General features: G+C 41.8%; 1 protein-coding gene across 9 annotated transcripts in view; it reads left to right on the forward strand.

Annotated features, from left to right (window-relative positions):
• The window catches only part of ANK1 (ankyrin 1), a 329,883-nt gene that overhangs the window by 76,966 nt on the left and 233,042 nt on the right, over positions 1-19,875 (forward strand). The window lies entirely within an intron of this gene.

The raw sequence follows: 19,875 nt of genomic DNA on the forward strand, positions 1-19,875 counted from the left end.
TTTACTTAGATTGATCTTCTCTAGTTCCATCCACGCCATAGCAAAGAGACCTCATCTTTTCTTATAGCCAAGTAGTACACCACTGTGTGTATACCATAACTTCCTTATCCACTCATCTGTTGTTGGACACTTGGGTTATTTACACATCTCAAATATTATATATAGTACAGTAATGAACATAGATATGCATAGACTTCCCCTTCCCATTTTTTTTTCCCTATCAGGGTTATTGCTGGGGTTTGGAACCTGCGTGACTCCACTGTTTCTGGCAGCCATATCCTTTTGCTTTTTGATAGAAAAAGCAAAACACCATAACTCCATAGGAGAGACATCACAATCCCACTCCTCCAGTTCGAAGCCTCTGAAGGCACTCCCATGTGGTGGCCAGAACCTTCATTTATGAAAAGTTGACTTTAAACTCTAGCACCAGAGCTAGGACAATTTCTGTCCTGTTCACCATCTTCCTGGGACTTAAGAAGTGACCCCAAGCCAGTGTTTCATACCTATTTGCCGAATGAGTGCATAGCCACAGGTATCAGTAACTATACTCCTCTTCTACATCCCTTTTCTCGCCAATGCCTAATATCCAGCCTGGGAAAAGGAGGTTATCTTCAGGGTCAAGGAACACTTACTGAGTCTCCCTGGGGAGAAGCTTCCGGTAACTCCCATTGGATTGCTGCACATTGCAGGAAGTGTCACACTGCTTGCTGCTGGCAGGAGCCAGGACAGAGGTGCCCACATGCGCCCCCAGAGGTTCTTGTGTGGCCCACTGTCCCTGCTGCCCTGGCCCCCTCTGCAGAGGTCTTTTGCTAACAGCCCACAGCCCAGGCTGAGCTGTAACAAGCTGGAGGCCAGGCTAGGGCACTGAGAAGTAAAACTGTGCCTGGGAACCTATGAAATGCAGCTCCCCAAGCCACCACCTCCCAGGGGAAGGCAGGGTTTCTGCCTGTGTTGCTGATACTACAGAGACGCTGGTACCCTCTCTGGCCCACAGCATGTACTTACAACATGGATCCCACTGTCCTCAGGCATTCTTGCTCTCCTGTCATGTGGTACCTGCTATTGTAGACAGGAGACAGAGCAAGAAATCACTAGAGGGTGGAAACTTTGCTTCGTTTATCTATGTTACGAATGACTTCCTCTCTCAGAAAAAGCAAGAGCTAAGGTTTTTTTTTTTCTTCTTCTTCTTCTTCTTAAAAAAAATTTTTTTGAGGTTGTTAACAAAAGAAATGAATCATCAGCACGTTTTCCTCCCTGAGAAGGAATCTGCAGTGTGAAAGGAGGTCATTTCAACAAGTCCTGCAAGTGGCACTGGGCACAGGGGAACTTTTTGGAAAATCTGGGTCTACTAGAAATGCTGAAGTGGTTTTCTGAGGCCCCAGAAAGACTTGAAATTCCTGACAAAGTTCCAAGGTCAGAGCATTAGCCCTCAACAGGAACAGCTGTGCTGGGCACAGACCCAGAGAGAGGCTCTGAGAGCAGAGACTTGACCTGAACACTTCTCCTCCCACACCTTTTCCCCCCACACCACTTCACCCACCCCCAGTGGGTCCTCTTTCTTATTTTTATTAGTGATTTAATATTGATTTATGAAATTACAAGATAACAAGGGTACAACTCCATGTTCTCAATCCCCAGTCCCTCCACTGTAAGCTACAGCAATTCTCCCGAAGTTGCAGATAAGAGTTACCTACTATTTCTACAACTACCTGTCTGTATTTGTATATATTCGCCCATTTTAAGATCCTTTCTTTTCTTTCTTTCCAAGTTACACACGCACCTCTTTTATTACATCCAAATGTTCCTCCCTTTTTCCTTTTCCCTCTCCAGGTCCTGATGGAGCTGGAGTTCAGAGACCTCTGGTCATCTTCCCCCTATCATATCTCCCTCCACTGGGAGTATAGATCAAAATTATTTTGGGGGTACAGAAGGTGGGAGTTCTGGCTTCTGTGATTGCTTCTTCACTGGGCATAAGCATTGACAGGTTGATCCATATCCCTAACTTGTTTCTTTTTTTAGTCTTTTCCTTAGGGGGATAGGGCTCTGGAGAGGAAAGGTTCCAGGGCACATAGAAGAGGTCATTTGGTGGGTCATCTTTCCTTCCCTGCTGGGGTTGTAACTCAGCTGGCTGACTGGCCTCAAGGTTGGCTGATTCTCTTGTGAGGGTCCCAGTGGTATGGGGATGAAGTCAGCATTCTCTTGGTGCCAAGGCTGTGTTCCTAGGTTAGCCCTGGAATCAGCATCTGTGAGACAGTCCTCAGCTGCGACTCATCCAGGAGTTGGCAAACTTCTGCAAAGGGCCAGACCATAAACATTTTAGATTTTTTGCAGACCATATGGCGTCTGTCATAATGATTATTCTTGCTTTTATTTTTTTCCCCAGTGCTTTAAAAGGATAAAGGGGAAAGGACAAATACCAAATAAACATAGGTGAGACCTTAGAAATAAAGCTTTTTGTTTCCCCCAAGCCCTTACTTACTATTTAAGACTGGTAGGGTGAAACCTCAATGCATGGTGGCCTATTTCAGCACATTCAGGGGAATGAGGGTCTGGGAATGGTGGTGTTGGGGACCAAGTGCCCTGTGATGGTAGAGGACGGTGGTTTGGTGGAGAGTGAGGTGTGCTGACACCTATCTTGGGGCTATGTGGAACTATACTCCTGTGACAACAGTCCTATAAACCAAAATGCCCCCAATAAAGTGATAAAATAAGTAAGATGAAGGACTGGCCAGGTGGCTCAGTGGTAGAGCACATGTCTTACATGCATGAGGACCTGAATTCAATCCCAGCGACAGAGAGGTGCTCTGGCATCTATCTATATCTATTTATCTACCTACCTATCAATCTCCTTCCCTCCTTCCCTCTTTGCCTCCCTTCCTCCCTGTCCTCTCCCCCATATATATATATATATATATTCCTAGCTAGTGAGTTATATAATGATACTCATAGGCTGTAGTTTGACGACCTTTGATCTAGTCTATCTTTTTTTAAAATTTTTATTTATAAATAGGAAACATTGACAAGACCATAGGATAAGAGGGGTACAACTCCACACAATTCCTACCACCAGAACTCCATATCCCCTCTCCTCCCCTGATAGCTTCCCTATTCTTTATCCCTCTGGGAGTATAGACCCAAGGTCATTATGAGATGCAGAAAGTGGAAGGTCTGGCTTCTGTAACTGCTTCCCCACTGAGCATGGGCATTGTTAGGTAGATCCATACTCCCAGCCTGTCTCTCTCTTCTCAACTTTCCTATTCTTTATCCCTCTGGGAATATGGACCCAGGGTCATTATGGGGTGCAGAAGGTGGAAGGTCTGGCTTCTATAACTGCTTCCCCACTGAACATGGGCGTTGACAGGTTGATCCATACTCCCAGCCTGTCTCTCTATTTCCCTAGTGGGTAGAGCTCTGGGGAAGTGGGGCTCCAGGACACATTGTTGGGGTCGTCTGCCCTGGGAAATCCAGTTGGCATCATGGTAGCATCTGGAACTTGGTTGCTGAAAAAAAGAGTTAAGATATAGAGCAAAACAAATTGTTGAGTAACCATGAACCTAAAGGCTGGAATATTTCAGATGAAGATTTGGGGTCTCTGTTTTGTAAATAGCTAGTAGGTCTTATTTTAGGTATATGCCAAGGGGGCCATGATTTTACTAGTTTTTGCCTGAGTCTAACCTCTAATATGCAGGTGGACCTAGGTTATTGTCTGGGGAGATGGTGTCATAGTTGGAAAAAGGGCTAGAAAGCTGTATCAGAGAAAAGAGTAGCTCCCAAATATGGGAAAAGTGTATAAATACTGTTAACTATAAGCCCCATCAGTTTGATCTGGGGCCCACGTTCAGCACAGAGGTCTATGTAACCTCTGCATCCTTGTAGATATGAGTTTGTATTCTGTGGTCATGAGTAGGAATGTTTCAAGTTGCACCAATTTCAGGACCCATCTTCCTCAGGTGGTAGACAGAGTATGTTATCAAACCTCCCTTCGGAGGATGGAACATTCTCTACCATTGTTGATCCACATTGAGTGCAAGGTCCTACTGGAGCCCACTAAGGGATCCATTATGTTGTTCCTGAAGATGAACAGTGACAATAGAGAGAGGGATCTATTCAAGGTCTAAGCCCATCATGTTTGTTGGGGAATCCCAGGACTCCATGACTAGGACCCCAGCAGATGGGGTGGCCTGATAGTAACCATAGAGTCATCATTAAAGTATGTTAGTCTTTTGCCCTTATTCAGTTTTTGTAGTCCTTACTTTGATAAGGTTAGCTTTGGAATGACTGAGGGAAGTATAACAGGAAGTAGGTGAGGAGGGTATCTATGTCTGTAGAAACTATTAGGTACTTGATGGTGTCTTTTTAGGTCTTCCTACTTGCTTGCTTCACTTATTGACTCACTGCAAACTATTGTGCACTTTTGCTTTAAGGTATATATTTTGCCCTAGTTTATGGACACATGTATACATATGCCCTATCTCATGGGATCTGATCTATATCTAGGTTTTGGAGCTTCGATAGGAAGTGAATCACCCAAAATGGAATTAGAGAATTCTATGAGAAAGAAAAGTTCTCACCCAACTAATGGGGCTGAAGGGTTGACATTCCACGCCTGACCTCTCTGGACACAGTCTGAAGTGAAGCATGCCGAGGTGGTACTCATTGCATTGATTAGGTTGGGATCAGCAGATGCAGTATCATTTGGTATGAATTGAGAGAAGCATGCAGGAAAGTGAACCCCACGCAAGAGGCTTCAGGACTGGGGGAAATAGAGGTTTTATAGAGGAAGCGGGAGGTTCCTGCTATCTTAGGGTTTAAAAGGCAATAGATAGTTATTGCTATAATCAAATTATTTAGCAATTGGGTTAACTTTGAAAATCCCATTGTTAATATTTGCTGTATCATAGATGACATCACCATAATTTATGTCCTTTGATGTTATTCGTATATAGCTGTGACTTATAAAGTAATGCCATCAGTTGCTTCTGTTCTCCCTGGTCTAAGCTTTTAAGAAAGTCAACATTTCAAAGAAGTCATTCTTAGAAATGTATTAACAATTTGAGCCCACTGTTAAAATTAAGTCTGATCACCAACTTGAAGTCTTAAGTACTTAGATGGAAGGAATATACTTAAGGTCTGTGCATTCAAAAGTTTGAGACATTCAATCAATTTTCTCCCTCTCATATTAATCAAATAATGATTTATGAGACTACAGTAGGAGTGTACATAAACACCATTCCCACCACCAAAGGACTGTGTCCCGTTCTCCCCTTCATTCACCCCCTGAGTGAAGCTGAACATATATTCTCACCCATCACCCAGAGATTATTACTTTGGTGCCTTACTCCAAACTCGGTCAGATCCTACTTTGAGTTTCCCTTTTTGTTCTTCTTTCTAAACTTCTATTTATGAGTGGGATCACCCCATACTCATCTTTGTCTTTCTGACTTAGCTCACTGAACATAATTCTTTCTAGCTCCATCCAAGATGGGTCAGAGAAGGTGGATTCATTGTTCTTTATAGCTGTGTAGTATTCCATTGTGTATATATACCACAGCTTTCTCAGCCATTTATCTGTTGTTGGGCACCTGGTTTGTTTCCAGGTTTTAGCTATTAAGAACTGTGCTATGAACATAGGTGTACACATATCTTTTGGTTGGGTGTTATGGAGTCCTTGAGGTATAACCCTAGGAGAGGAATTACTGGGTCATATGGAAGGTCCATCTCTTGTGAGGGTTCTCCAGACTACTCTCCACAGAGGTTGGGCCAATTTACATTCCCTCCAGCAATGCAGAAGGGTTCCTTTGTCCCCACAACCTCTCCAGCATTTTTTGCTGCTGTCATTTTTGTTGTGTGCCATTCTCACAGGGTTGAGATGGTATCTCAGTGTTGTCTTTATTTGCATTTCTCTGACAGTCAATGACCTGGAAATTTTTTTTATATGTTTTATATCTCTTCTGTAGTGAACATTCTGTTCATATACTCTACCCATTTTTGGATGGGGTCATTTGCTTTTTTGTTGTTAAATGTGGTGAGCTCTTTATGTATTTTGCTTATTAGTCTCTTGTTTGATGTATGGCATGTGAAGATCTCCTATTCTGTGAGGGGTCTCTTTGTTTGGGTGATGGTTTTTTTGGCTGTGCAGTAGCTTTTCAATTTGATGTAGTCCCACTGATTTGTTTTTGTTTTAGTCTTCCTTGCAATTTGATTTGTATCATCAAAGTTGTCCTTGAGGTTTAGGTGGGAAAGTGTTCCACTGATGTTTTCCTCTAAGTATTTGATAGTTTCTGGTCTAACATCCAGGTCCTTGATCTATTTGGAGTTGATTTTTGTTTCTAGTGAGATAAGGTGGTTCAGTTTCATTCTTCTGCATATTTTAACCCAGTTTTCACAGTGCCATTTATTGAAGAGAGCCTCCTCCTTCCTTTTAGTATTTTGGGCCCCTTTATCAAAAATTAGATGTTCGTAGGTGTGGGAGTTTAGTTCTGGGTTTTCAATATGGTTCCACTGGTCTGTGTACCTATTTTTGTTCCAGTACCAGACAGTTCTGATGATGATGGCCTTATAATATAGTTTGAGATCTGGGAGTGTAATGCCTCCATTTCTGTTTCTTTTCCTCAAGATTGTTTTTTGCTATTCTAGGTGTTTTCTGGTTCCATATAAATGACCATACTTTTTGTTCTATTCTATTCTCTCTCATTTTTTTTTTTTTTGGTCTCCAGGGGTTATTGCTGGGGCTCGGTTCCTGCACCACGAATCCACTGCTCCTGGAGGCTATTTTTTATTCCCTTTTGTTTTATTGTTGTTGTGGTTATTATTGTTGTTATTGATGTCATTGTTGTTGGATAGGACAGAGAGAAATGGAGAGAGGAGGGGAAGACAGAGAGAGGAGAGAAAGATAGACACCTGCAGACCTGCTTCAGTGCTTATGAAGTGACCCCCCTGCAGGTGGGGAGCTGGGGGCTTGAACTGGGATCCTTGTGTTAGTTTTTGTGCTTCATGTCATGTACACTTAATCGACCATGCTGCCACCCGACCCCCTGTTCTATTCTCTTAAAGAAATTTGGTGGAACTTTAATGGGTATCACATTAAATTTGTATATGGCTCTGGAGAGAATATTCATTTTGATGATATTATTTCTTCCAATCCATGAGCATGGATATCTTTCCATTTCTTGGTATTATTTTCTTTTTCTTTGAGTAACTACGCATAGTTTTCATTATACAAGTCTTTCACTTCTTTGGTCAGGTTTATCCCTAGATTTTTTTTTTTAGTAGTTTTTAAAATATTTATTTATTCCCTCTTGTTGCCCTTGTTGTTTTATTGTTGTAGTTATTACTATTGTTGTTATTGATGTTGTCATTGTTGGATAGGACAGGGAGAAATGGAGAGAGGAGGGGAAGACAGAGGGGGAGAGAAAGATAGACACCTGCAGACCTGCTTCACCGCCTGTGAAGCGACCCCCCTACACTCAAACCGGGATCCTTCCACCAGTCCTTGCGCTTTGCACCACCTGAGGTTAACCCGCTGTGCTACCACCTGACTCCCTATTCCTAGATAGTTTATTGATTTTGCTGTGACTGTGGATGGGAGTGATTTTTGGATGTCCTCTTCTTTGGACTTAGTGCTCACATAAAGAAATGCCACTGATTTTTATACATTGATTTTGTAGCCTGGCACCTTGCTATATTGCCTAATGATTTCCAGTAGCTTTCTGCTGAATTCTGTAGGTCTTTGTATGTATACTATCATATCATCTGCAAAGAGTGAGAGTTTGACTTTTTCCCTTCCAATCTGTATTCCTTTGATTTCTTTCTCCTGCCTGATTGCTATTGTGAGAACTTTCAATACTATGTAAAGAAGTAATGGTAATAATGGACAGCCCTGTCTAGTTCCTAATCTGAGGGGGAGTGCTTTCAGCTTCTGTCTATTGAGTATGATGTTGGCTGTAGGTTTGCTGTATATGGACTCCACTATCTTGAGGAATTTTCCATCTATTCACATTTTTTGTAGTGTTTTGAGCAAGAATGGGTGTTGGATTTTGTCAAAGGCTTTCTCTGCATCTATTGAGATAGTCATGTGGTTTTGGTTTTGCTTTTATTGATGTGGTGAATAACATTGACTTATGTATATTGAACCAGCCTTTCATTCCTATGATAAATCCAACTTAGTCATGTTGAACAATCTTTTTGATATAATGCTAGGATTGGCTAGGATCTTGTTCAATATTTTGGCATCTATGTTCATCAGAGATATTGGTTTGTAGTTTTCCTTTGTGTGTGTGTGTATCCCTATCTGCTTTTGGTATCACAGTTATGTAGGCTTCATAAAAGGTGGAAGGGAGTGTTTCTGTTTCTCTGATCTTTTGGAAGAGCTTTAGAAGTATAAGTATTAACTGTTTCCTGAAGGTTTTGTAGAATTCGTTTGTAGAGCAATCTGGTTTTGGACTTTTATTGTTAGGAAGATTCTTAATAACTGTTTCAATTTCTTTGTCTGTGGTTGGTGCATTTAGGTTCTGTAGTTCTTCCTGGTTCAGTCTTGGAAGGGTATATATTTCTAGGAATTCTTCCATTTCTTCCAGATTCTATAGCTTGGTGGCATATAGTTGTTCATAGAAGCTTTGCATGATTTTTTGGATTTCTGTGGTGTCTGTTGTGATATCTCCTTTATTGCTTGCAATTCTATTGATTTGAGTCTTCCCCCCGCTCCCGCCTTTTTTGTGAGTCTGTCTAAGGGTTTGTCAATTTTATTTAATTTTTCAAAGAACCAACACTTAGCTTCATTGATCTTTTGTATGGTTCTCTTATTTTCAAAGTTGTTTATTTCTGCTCTGATTTTGGTGATTTCAGTCCTTCTGGATGCTTTAGGGTTTCTTTGTTCCTCTTCTTCTAAGTCTTTAAGGTGTACAGTAAGGTTGTTTACTTGAGCTTTTTCTTGTTCTCTAATGTGTGCTTATATGACTATGAGTTTACCTCTAAGTACTGCTTTAGTTGTGTCCCATATATTCTGATAGCTTGTGGTTTCATTTTCATTTGTTTTTAGAAACATTTGAATTTATTGCTTGAGTTACTCTTTGACCCAGCATTTATTAAGCGGTATGTTGTTGTGTTTCCAAATTTTGTGACTCTTAGTACTTTTCTGTTTGTTGTTGAGTATTAGCTTTACTCCACTGTGGTCTGAGAAGATGCTTGGGATGATTTCAATGCTCCTGAATTTTTTGATACTATCTTTGTGGCCTAACATGTGGTCTATCCTTGAGTATTTACTGTTTGGATTTGAAAAGAATGTGTATTCCAGTGTTTTGGGGTGAAAAACTCTGAAAATGTCCAGGAGGTCTAGTCTATCCATCTCTTCAATTAATTCTTTTGTTTCTTTGTTGATTCTCTGCTTAGTTGATCTGTCTCAGTGTGAGCGTGGGGTGTTGAAATCTCTTACTATTACTGTATTACCACTGATGTGTTTTTGTAGCTCTTTCAATAAGTGTTTGATGTATTTAGATGGGCCCTTAGCAAGTGCATAGATGTTAATAATTGTTAAATCTTCTTTATTGATTGATCCTCTGATCATTATGTAATGACCTTGTCTATCTTTTATTAATTTATTTAATTTAAAGTCTATTGTGTCAGAGATGAGGATGGCTGTTACTGCCTTTTTTGTGGTCCGTAGCCTGTATGATAGTTTTCCACCCTTTCACTTTAAGTCTGTGTTTGTCTTGTTGGGTTAGGTATGATTCTTGCAAGTAGCATATGGTTGGGTTGTGTTTTCTGATCTATCCTCCCACTCTGTGCCTTTTAATGGGTGAATTTAAGCCATTGACATTTATTGATATTATGGATTTAAGGTATTGCAGTGCCATTATTCAACAATTTTTAATTTGCTCTGATATATGGCAAGTATTTTGGGATGTTCTTGTTTATAGGAGATCTTTTAGAACCTCTTTCAGGGCAGGCTTGGTGATAGTTGCCTCCTTTAACTGTTGCTTGTCTGAGAAGGGTTTTATCCCTCCATCTAGTCTGAATGAAAGTCTAGCAGGATATACTACCCTTTGTTGAAACCTTTCTTCAATGCGAGTTCAATAAATATCTTGCCATTCTCTTCTGGATTTTTGAGTTTGAGTGGAGAAGTCTGCTGATAATCTTATGGGTTTTCCCTTATATGTGACTTTTTGTTTTTCCTTTGCAGCCTTTAGGATCCTTTCTTTATCCTTACTTCTTTCCATTGTAACTGTGATGTGTCTTGGTGTCTTCAGGTCTGGGTTGATTCTGTTTGGGACTCTCTGGGCCTTCTGAATCTTAATGTCCTTTCTGTTGTTCAGAGCTGGGAAGTTTTCTTCTACTATTTCTTCTAGGATGTTTACTTCCCTTTCCTCTCTTTCTTCCTCTGGTAGGCCAATTATGCGAATGTTACTTCTTTTGAGATCATCCCATATGTATCTGTAGTTTTCAGTGTCCCTCAACCTCTCTCTCTTTCTCTCTTTTAGCTCTTTTATCTCCTTCTTAGTTTTCTCTAGTGCATGCTCTGTCTGGATAATTCTATTTTCTGCTTCTGTTAATCTGCTTTCCTTTCCCTCAGCTTCCTTCTTCAGTTCAGTTACAGTATTATCTTTCTGACAGTTGGCATTTTAGCTCAGCTACTTCAGCTTTCAGTTCTCTAAGTACCTCAAGGTAGCTAGTATTTTCCTTGAGAGTCTCATCTGTTGTTTCCCTATTTCTGATAGCCTTTTCCTTATTAGTTGTCCTCATTTCTGTGGTTAATAGGTCAACTATTGTTTGGAAACTTTTCTTTTCTATAATTGCTTCTGAATTACTTGTAGTTTCTTCTGGTGTCCCATCCTGATTCATTGTGGTAGCAGTTTTATTTGCTCTAGATTTAACCTTTTTTTTTTTTTTTTTACTGCTGTGGTTTGTATTTTTCTGTTATGTTTTTCTTCAGATGTTGTGTTGTGTGAGTACAGGCTACACTAGAGTTTTTTCTCAGATGAAGTCACACACCTCAGAAAGTACAGGTAGCAGCTGAAGGAATGATTAATGCAGTTCAACGAAAAGCAGTTACCCAAGCAACACCTCCACTCTAAAAACAAACAATACAAAGAATGAAAAAAGAAAAGAAAAAGGAAAGGCAAGAATAGATAATCACAAAAATAAGTTGTCAACTATAAATTCTAGAGAGAATGGCAAGAGAGAGGGAAGGAAAGAAGAGAGAGACACAGTGGTTTGGGAGAGGAAGAAAGAGTCCACTCTTAGTCAGACTTCTTCTACAAGATAATTCATGAATGAGTGCCAGTGAATAAAAAAGAAAAAAACTAGTGAAAGGAAAGATATTTTTCAAATCAGCTTTAAGAAAAGAATAAGAGAAGTGGAGAAAAGAGAGAGAGAGAGGAGAAAGTTCCTCCCAGAATGTGTAACATACCCAATCATCTGCAATGGAAAAAAAACAGTAATAGCTAATCTTGCTCAACCTGGAGAGGAGGGAAAAGAGACAAGCACAAATAATAATAATAATAATAGAACAAAATTAAATAAAAATCCCTAACAGAGAGTCTAGAGATTGAAGCAGTACAGATTGGCTCCATACATCTTCATCTTCTTCCTAAACCAAGCTAAAAATAAGCAACTACAAGAGGAAACTCAAGCATTAGTGGAGAAACACAGGCACTTTGCCCCAGGCAAAACCAAGGCCCTAATTGGTAAGGTATTCTGTCACTCAGAGCTCCTGCTCCTTTCAATGTCTTTTGAATGACATTCCTTTGAAAGGCAAGATCAAGTCCCCGATTGGTCAGGAATTCTGTCACTCAGGTAGAACTCCAGCTTTCCAATTACAGAAGCCAGACCTTCCACCTTCTATACCCCATAATGACCCTAGGTCCATGCTCCTAGTGGATTAAAGAATAGGAAAGCTACCAGGGGAGGGAATGGGATATGGAGTTCCAGTGGTGGGAATTGTACCCCTCTTATCCTATGGTCTTGTCAGTGTTTCCACTTTACAAATAAAAACTAAATAATAATAATAATAATAACAATAATAAAAAGAACTCCAGCTTTCTTCAGTGTCCTCTGAAAGACAGCCATTTGAATGACACCCCTGCTGATCCAGGAATATTGCTAAAGAAATGATCTCCACAGGAGTCCTACCAGGAGTAGCTGGTATGGGGGGTTGGGAACTAGCAAAACAGAAAGCCTCCAACTAATCTCCCTTTTTCCTTTGTCCCTTTTTGGCCTCTGTTTACCAGCCCAAATATGGATTATAGGACTCTTCTTTAGTTGTTGTCTGCCCACCCTGTGCACCCCTATCCCAGATCTCCTACCCTCACCTGAACTTCCCAGTTTTGAAGCAGCCTCCTTGCAGAGCTCAGGACAGGGGTTGTCTCTGAGTCGCCATCTTCTGATCTAGTCCATGTTCTTCCTCAAGGGAGACAAGGGGTTCTTTCAGCATCAACCAGAACCTCTCCTCCTTATCACTCCTATGTTCCAGTGTAGAAAGACTGGCTGCTAGTGGGTGCCCCAGTCTCTAGGATACCTCCTTCCTCTACTGACACCCTGTGGCTGCCTTGAGCCCACCTTCTTGCTGCTCTCAGTTGCAAGTTTCAGTTGCAATTAGAAAACTAGGGTCATCCTGGGTCTGATGACCATCTCAAGTCAGCCGTGCTGAGTGGTCATGGTGTGTTTAATGGTGCCAAGTGTGCGCAATTTCAGGAAGAGAACAATAGGGGGCAGCACGGAGCTGTACGTGTTCATTTTCACTCTTTGCAGGTGGCTCAGCTATAGGATGGTGGCATTTGAAGGTTCATCACTTAGAGAGACAAAGATGTTGATTGACAGAGTGGAGGTAGTTGCTGGGGAAGCCAGGATTCCACCTGTCACATTATCTGCTGAGTCTATGCTATGTTCATGCACTTTCTGCTATCTCCTTCCTTATTTTCTTTAATTGTCACCAGGGTTATGATCCTGGAGGCCATTTTTTCATTCTTCTTTCCTTTCTTTCTTCCTTCCTTCCTTTCTTTCTCTCTCTCTTTCTTTCTTTCTTTTTTTTTTTTTTGATATGCCAGAGAGAAGAAGAAGAAAGGGAGAGAGAAACATAGGCCTGCCTCACCGCTTGTGAAGCTTCCTCTGCAGAGAGTAAGCGGGGGCTCAAACCCAGATCCTTATGCACAGTTGTGTGTACTCATCACCCAACCTTTTGGTGATCTTTTAAGTCTTATTTTATTTATTTAATAGAGTCTGAGAGTAATTGAGAGGGGAGGGGGGAATAGAGAAGGAAAGGGGGGGCTGTAGCGCTGCTTCACAGCTTGTGAAACTTGCCCTCCTACAGGTTGGAGCCAGTGACCTGAATCAAGACCCTTGAGCATAGTAACATAACTTGATACACCACCATTCAGCCCCCTCCTCAATGATCTTAAGGACATTGCTGCAGTGATCACTATCTACACATATGCTCTGAACCTCATGGATCTCTTTTGTAGATTCTGTTACAACCTCCCCCATGTGACACTGGCTGAAGTAGTCGGGGAGAGGCTGAGCCAGACTGGGGTGCTGATGAGCCTTTGTTGGAACTTGTCTCATGGATTTGAGAGTGAAGCTTGATTGGTCAGGGCAGAGTGCTTTGAATGTAAGCCTAGGGTTTGCGAGAATGAAACCCCTGTCTGGACCCACTGCATTTGCATTTTTGTCATCTCTGGGACTTCACTGGACCGGCTGTTCCCAGATAGTGGCAAAGAGACAGAAGGAGAGAAAGATAAACACCACACATCAAAGCTTCCACCTAGATGGTAGGGGCCAGCCTCAAACGTGGTACTTTCTTTTTGTCTTCACAGAGTTTCACTGCTCTGGGCCAGTTTTTTCAGACAGAAAGTTGCATCTGCTGGAGCTTTTAATATCCATGCAGGACAGATTTTTTTCCTTTGTTAATGACAAAATACAAAGCCCTGGAAAGGAAGCACCGCCCCTCCCCTCCTACTCAGGCCTGTGGGTGGTACCTCCCCTAGACACCTGCTGTCATGATAGGGCCTTGGAAAATGGAGAGGCCACTATGAATCTCCCAGGGGTGACTGGGAAGGACCCAGGAGGTGGCTGGCTGCAGAGTCCATCAGTCTACCAGAAAGGGGGAGGAGTCTTCCAGGGGAATCCCCCATCCTGGTCTGCCCATAAGTAGCTCCTAGGGTTGGTTCGCTCTTCCCTGTCCAGCCTACCCAGTGACTGAGCCCGGAGGTAAGCAGTGCAGGTATATGAAGCTGGCTGGCTGGAAGTGTGACCAATCCACTTCTACTGTGTGGCAGGTGCAGCAATGTCCTGGGAGGGGAGGACCATTAGTGGCTGTGTCTGTTACGCTGTAGGGGGCGGAGACATAGGATACTCAGAAGATTACTCAGAGAAACTAGAGTTCTATGTCTGAGAGCTTTGAGGTGACCTTCACTGACCTTCACCAACATAGGAGTTGAGTGCACGTCAGCAAAAAGGTTCTCCCTTCAAGTCCAGTCTTTTATAAACAAAGTTCATAAAACATCAGGAATTGTTAGATACAAAGGGATAGGTTTGGGCAGGAAGCAGAACACACAATGGGATAAATGGTTAAAAGTAATTAAAATATAGGGTGTGAGGGGCTGAGTGGTGGTGTATCTGGTTGGGTGTACATATTACAGTGCCCAAGAATCCAGGCTCATCCACCTCCCCAGACCCCTGCCTGCTAGGGAAAGACAGAAACAGGCTGGGAGTGTGTATAGACCTGCCAATGCCCATGTCCAGCCGAGAAGCAATTACAGAAGCCAGACCTTCCACCTTTTGCTCCCCATAGAGATCTTTGGTCCATACTCCCAGAGAGATAAAGAATAGAGAAGCTTCCAGTGGAGAGGAGGGGATACAGAACTCTGGTGGTGGAAATTGTATGGAATTGTACCCTTCTTATCCTACAATCTTGTCAATCATTATTAAATCAATAAAAGAAAAAGAGGAAAAAAAGAAAAAGAACCGGGTGTTGGGCGGTAGCACAGTGGGTTAAGCGCACTTGGCACAAAGTACAAGGACTGGAGTAAGGATCCGGGTTCGAGCCCCTGGATCCCCGCCTGCAGGGGAGTCCCTTCACAACGGTGAAGCAGGTCTGCAGGTGTCTCTCTTTCTCTCCCCATCTCTGTCTTCCCCTCCTCTCTCCATTTCTCTCTGTCCTACCCAACAATGACGACAAGAATAACTACAACCATAAAACAAGGGCAATAAAAGGGAATAAATAAATAAATATTAAAAAAACAAAATGTTTTTAAAAAAAAAAAAAAAAGAAATTCATCTACCTTGCAATGTGCATAGCCACAGTTGGTTCCTGGATAGTAATCCGATGTATAGATGTGCCTGTTTGTTTATTTTCTCAGCTGCCAAGGATGTTGGGTTGGTTCCAACTTGGGTGATTATAAGTAAAACTGCTGTAATAATTCGTGTAGGTTTTTATGTGAGCATAGATTCATTTTCCTTTCGTACCTACCCAGTAATGGGACTGTGGGTCACATGTTAATTATATATTTAAGTTTTTAAGCAACTTTCTGGAGTGGCGGGCACAGAGAGAGGTCACCAGGCAGGGTGTATACCTTGCCATGCACACATCCTAGGTCTGAGCCCTGGCACTAGGTTGGAGGTGCTGTCACACCAGGGGTGGGGGAGTTCCAGTTCTATGGTGTCTCTCTATGGATCTCTCCCTCTGTCTGAATTTTTAAAAAATCCTGGAGTGGTAAAAACCACACATAGACAAGGTCCTGTTGTTTTCGACGGGTTATGTTGTTTTCTCCGGGCTGGCTTCACGGGCGGGTAACAGACGACCAGGGACTCATAGTTGAGCTGTAGGCAGTATCTCTTTATTCATGCAGGACGCAGCACAATCTAAGACGAGCTAAGCTAAACTCAAGGTAAAGTACAGTACTCTAAAACTCACAATGCTGTCTTTATATATACTTCCCAAGTAGGGTGGAAACAGGATGTGACATAGAGAGGGTGGAGAGAAAAGTGACTGGTGAAAATCAGGGTGTGACAAAGAAGGGATCAGGGTGTGACAAGGAGGGGGTGGAGCAGGCGAGAATCCTATCACTGAACCACAAATGCCCTGGAGGGAGGTGGAACTTGTTAACAGTGGTTATGTAAATAGAATAGTGTTAAGCAGGGGGGATTTAAACCAAATGAAACAGAAGGGGTCTCATGCATACCAACAAGGTCCCAATTCTGAATAGAAAAAAATAATGAGAGAAGAGGGGAAGAAGGAGAAAGAGAAGGAGAGGAAGAGGAAGAGGAAGAGGGGAGGAGGAAAAGGAGGAAGAGGAGGAGGATGAAAAGAAGAAGAGGGAAGAGGAGAAGGAGGAGAAGAAGAAACAACTCTGGGCTTACTATGAGGTAAACTGAGGGATGCTCACAGTCTCTCTTTTCAGATGATAATACCATATTCTGCTTATTTATGTATTTTTAAATATCTAAGGAGGAAAACAGAGACTTCAAGAGGTCAATATTGGGGAGTCAGAGTCTCCTCTGCCAGTGTATTATGTTTGCCGCAACTTCATCCTCATGGACAACCCTTTTTGGGACACGCTGAACTGAAATCTCCACCGATACTGAATGTGACCCAAAGGATGAGTCCATTGGATGAAGAAAAGTAAATACAGCGTAAACACCTGTTAACACTTGCACATCGATGAGCAGAATTACTCTTCAAGAACCCTGAGAGTCCAGTGGGGACAGGCCTTGCTCTGGTTTTTAGCACCAAAGAATCATCTACAAAGTCATTTTTTGATGATTCAGTTGCACAATATTACTCTTCTGAGATCATGTCAAAGAGATACAACATAGAACTAACTGGTTTCCTAGGTGTGTTTTTGGAGTACTGGGTACTGGCTGCTGTGTCATGTTCAATTCTGACTGCTTCCCTTTGCACCTGCCATTTGGAATTTGAGTATAGTCTCAGAAAATTCTACTCCCAGACAACCTGGTATCATTATCATTATTGTTGTTGTTATTTATCTGTTCCAAGCTTAGAATCAAGATACCAGAAGTCCTCACACCCCCTGAGAACTTTGTTGTTACTGCCATTGAAACTTTTGAACATCCCACTGGAGAATGAAATCATGCTGTCATTGTTATGTAGGTCACTTTTTTCTTTGGAGAAAGTCATTGGGATTTCATTATCTGTGGAAAGCAGCTATAGTGTAGTGGAGACTACTTTTTCTTTCTTTATTCCTTTAAAGATTTTATTTGTTTATTAATGAGAAAGATAGGAGGAGAGAAAGAACCAGACATCTTCCTGGTACATGTGCTGCCTGGGATTGAACTCAGGACCTGATGCTTAAGAGTCCAATGCTTTATCCACTGTGCCAGCTCCCAGACCACGAGACTACTTTTGATTGATGATTTGGCTTAAAAATCATTACCTATTTTAATAGGCTTCATTAGGAACAGGTAACCTTAGTGAGGGGCAGCCTGGTTATCAGGTGACTCTGTGAAAATTTTGTAGAAATGTGTATTTTGAAGACAAAGGGAGGGTCTATGGTTGTGTGGTTTTTAAAGCAATAGAAGCCTTGCTTTGGGGACCTACATTTTATATTGTCCCAGACAGCCCAGTCAGCTTCTTTCTGCTCAGGGACTTGATATGATCCTTGAATAAGAAGTCAGGCATAGCTGACTGGATATTTCCAGTTGGGTTTATGAAGGCACAATTCCTTTTTAATTTTATTTTTTATTATTGATTAACAAAATTATAAGATAATGGGGGTATAAATCCTTACCATTCCCATCACTAGAGTTCTATGTCCCTAGGCCCCCCTCCAGCAGAAACTGCAGTAGTTCTCTCAAGACCACAGATATGGGTTGACTATATATACATTGACCTGTCTGTCTATCTATCTATCAATAACTATTTTTTGCCCATTTTTATTCATTTTTATGGTCCTGCCTTCACTTCCTTTCTAAGTGATGCCTATACCTATTACTACTTGAGTGTCCCTCCTTGCTCTTCTCTCTCAGATAAGCGTGACAATGCCTGATTTCCTCTGGTGTTTTCCCAATTCACTTCCTTTTCAGTGATGGTAGAAAAACAAAGATTCCTGGTGACAAACATTTATGGTCCCAGTGGAATTGGGGCTCAGAGCTTTCTGGTAATCTTCCCCTATCATTCTCATCCTCTGGAAGTACGGACCAAAATTCTTTTTGGCATGCGCAGAAGGAAAGAGTTCTATCTTTTGTAATTGCTTCTCTGCTGGACACGGGTGTTGACAGGTTGATCCATATCCTCAGCCTATCTCTATCTCTCCTTAGTGGGGTAGAGCTCTGGAGGGGTGAAGTTCTGGGACACATTGGAGGGGTCATCTGCCCAGGGAGGTCAGGATGGAACCATAGTAGTATCTGCAACCTGAGGTCGAAAGGGTGTAAGATAATAAGCAGGACATAATGTTTAATAAATAGGAACCAAAGAGTAGACTTAAAAGGGCACAATTCTCTTCAACCTATAGCCATTTAGTATTCAAAATTTTACTTTCTATTATATTATCTGAGGTAGTCTAGGCAAAGAGAAAGAACATTTATTTTGGAAAAGGATGCACCTTGTCATGTCATATTTCTTTGTAAGAAGTCAGTTAACAGGTGTTATTTTTCTAAACAACCAGGTCTCTTGGTGTGTTTCCAACTGAAGTTTAAAAAAGAGAGTTGGAATTTGGAAGGTAATTTACTTTACCCTAGGGAATTATAGATGCTGGAGTTTTAAAAAATATATATTTTTAATTTTTAAAATTATCTTTATTTATTATATAGAGACAGCCAGAAATTGAGAGGAAAGGGGGTGATAGAGAGGGAGAGAAACAGAGAGACACTGCAGCCCTGCTTCACTACTCTTGAAGCTTTCCCATTGCAGGTGGGGACTGGGGGTTTGAACCCGCGTCTTTGCGTACTGTAATGTGTGTGCTCAACCAAGTGCACCACCACCCAGCCCCTAAAATATTTTATTCTTTATTTGATAGAGATAGAAAGAAACTGAGACAGGAGGGAGAGAAAGAGAGACAGAGAGAACCAACAGCTCTACTCTACCACTTATGAACCTTTGCCCCAGCAGGTAGGGACCAGGAGCTTGGTTCTTGTGCATTGTACAATGTAAATGTTGGATCTTAAATAAAATATTCATTTATTAGAAAAAATACAGAGAGAGAGAGAGAGAAGAAGAAGAAAGAGAAAGGGAGAGAGTGAGAGAGGGAGATTGAGATTCCAGTGTACCAGTCAACTGGTTCATGATGGTATTAGGGATTGAACCTGGGACTTCTTGGGCCTTAGACATGTTAATATTCTGCTCTAACATGTTGAACAATCTCTTCACCTCAAAATTCTAGTTGTTAATAAAATTTTTTAATTTAATTTTTTATTTATAGAAAGGAAACATTGACTAAACCATAGGATAAGAGGGGTACAGCTTCACACAATTCCCACCACCAGACCTCTGTATCCCATTCCCCTCCCCTGATAGCTTTCCTATTCTTTAACCCTCTGGGAGTATGGACCCAAGGTCATTGTGGGAGGCAGAAGGTTGAAGGTCTGTCTTCTGTAATTGCTTCCCTGCTGAGCATGGGCGTTGACAAGTTGATCCATACTCCCAGCCTGTCTCTCTCTTTCCCTAGTGGGGAAGGGCTCTGGGGAAGCGGAGCTCCAGGACACATTGGTGGGCTTGTCTGTCCAGAGAAGTCTGGTTGGCATCATGCTATCATCTGGAACCTGGTGGCTGAAGAGAGAGTTAACAGATAAAGCCAAACAAATTGTTGACCAGTCATGGACCTAAAAGCTGGAATAGTGCAGATGAAGAGTTGGGGGGGCCCTCCATTTTGTTGATAGCTAGTAGGCATATTTTAGTTATATTCCAAAGGGCCTGTGGCTATACTAGTG

Source organism: Erinaceus europaeus, chromosome 2, assembly GCF_950295315.1.
Source record: "Erinaceus europaeus chromosome 2, mEriEur2.1, whole genome shotgun sequence".
Lineage (NCBI taxonomy): Eukaryota > Metazoa > Chordata > Mammalia > Eulipotyphla > Erinaceidae > Erinaceus > Erinaceus europaeus.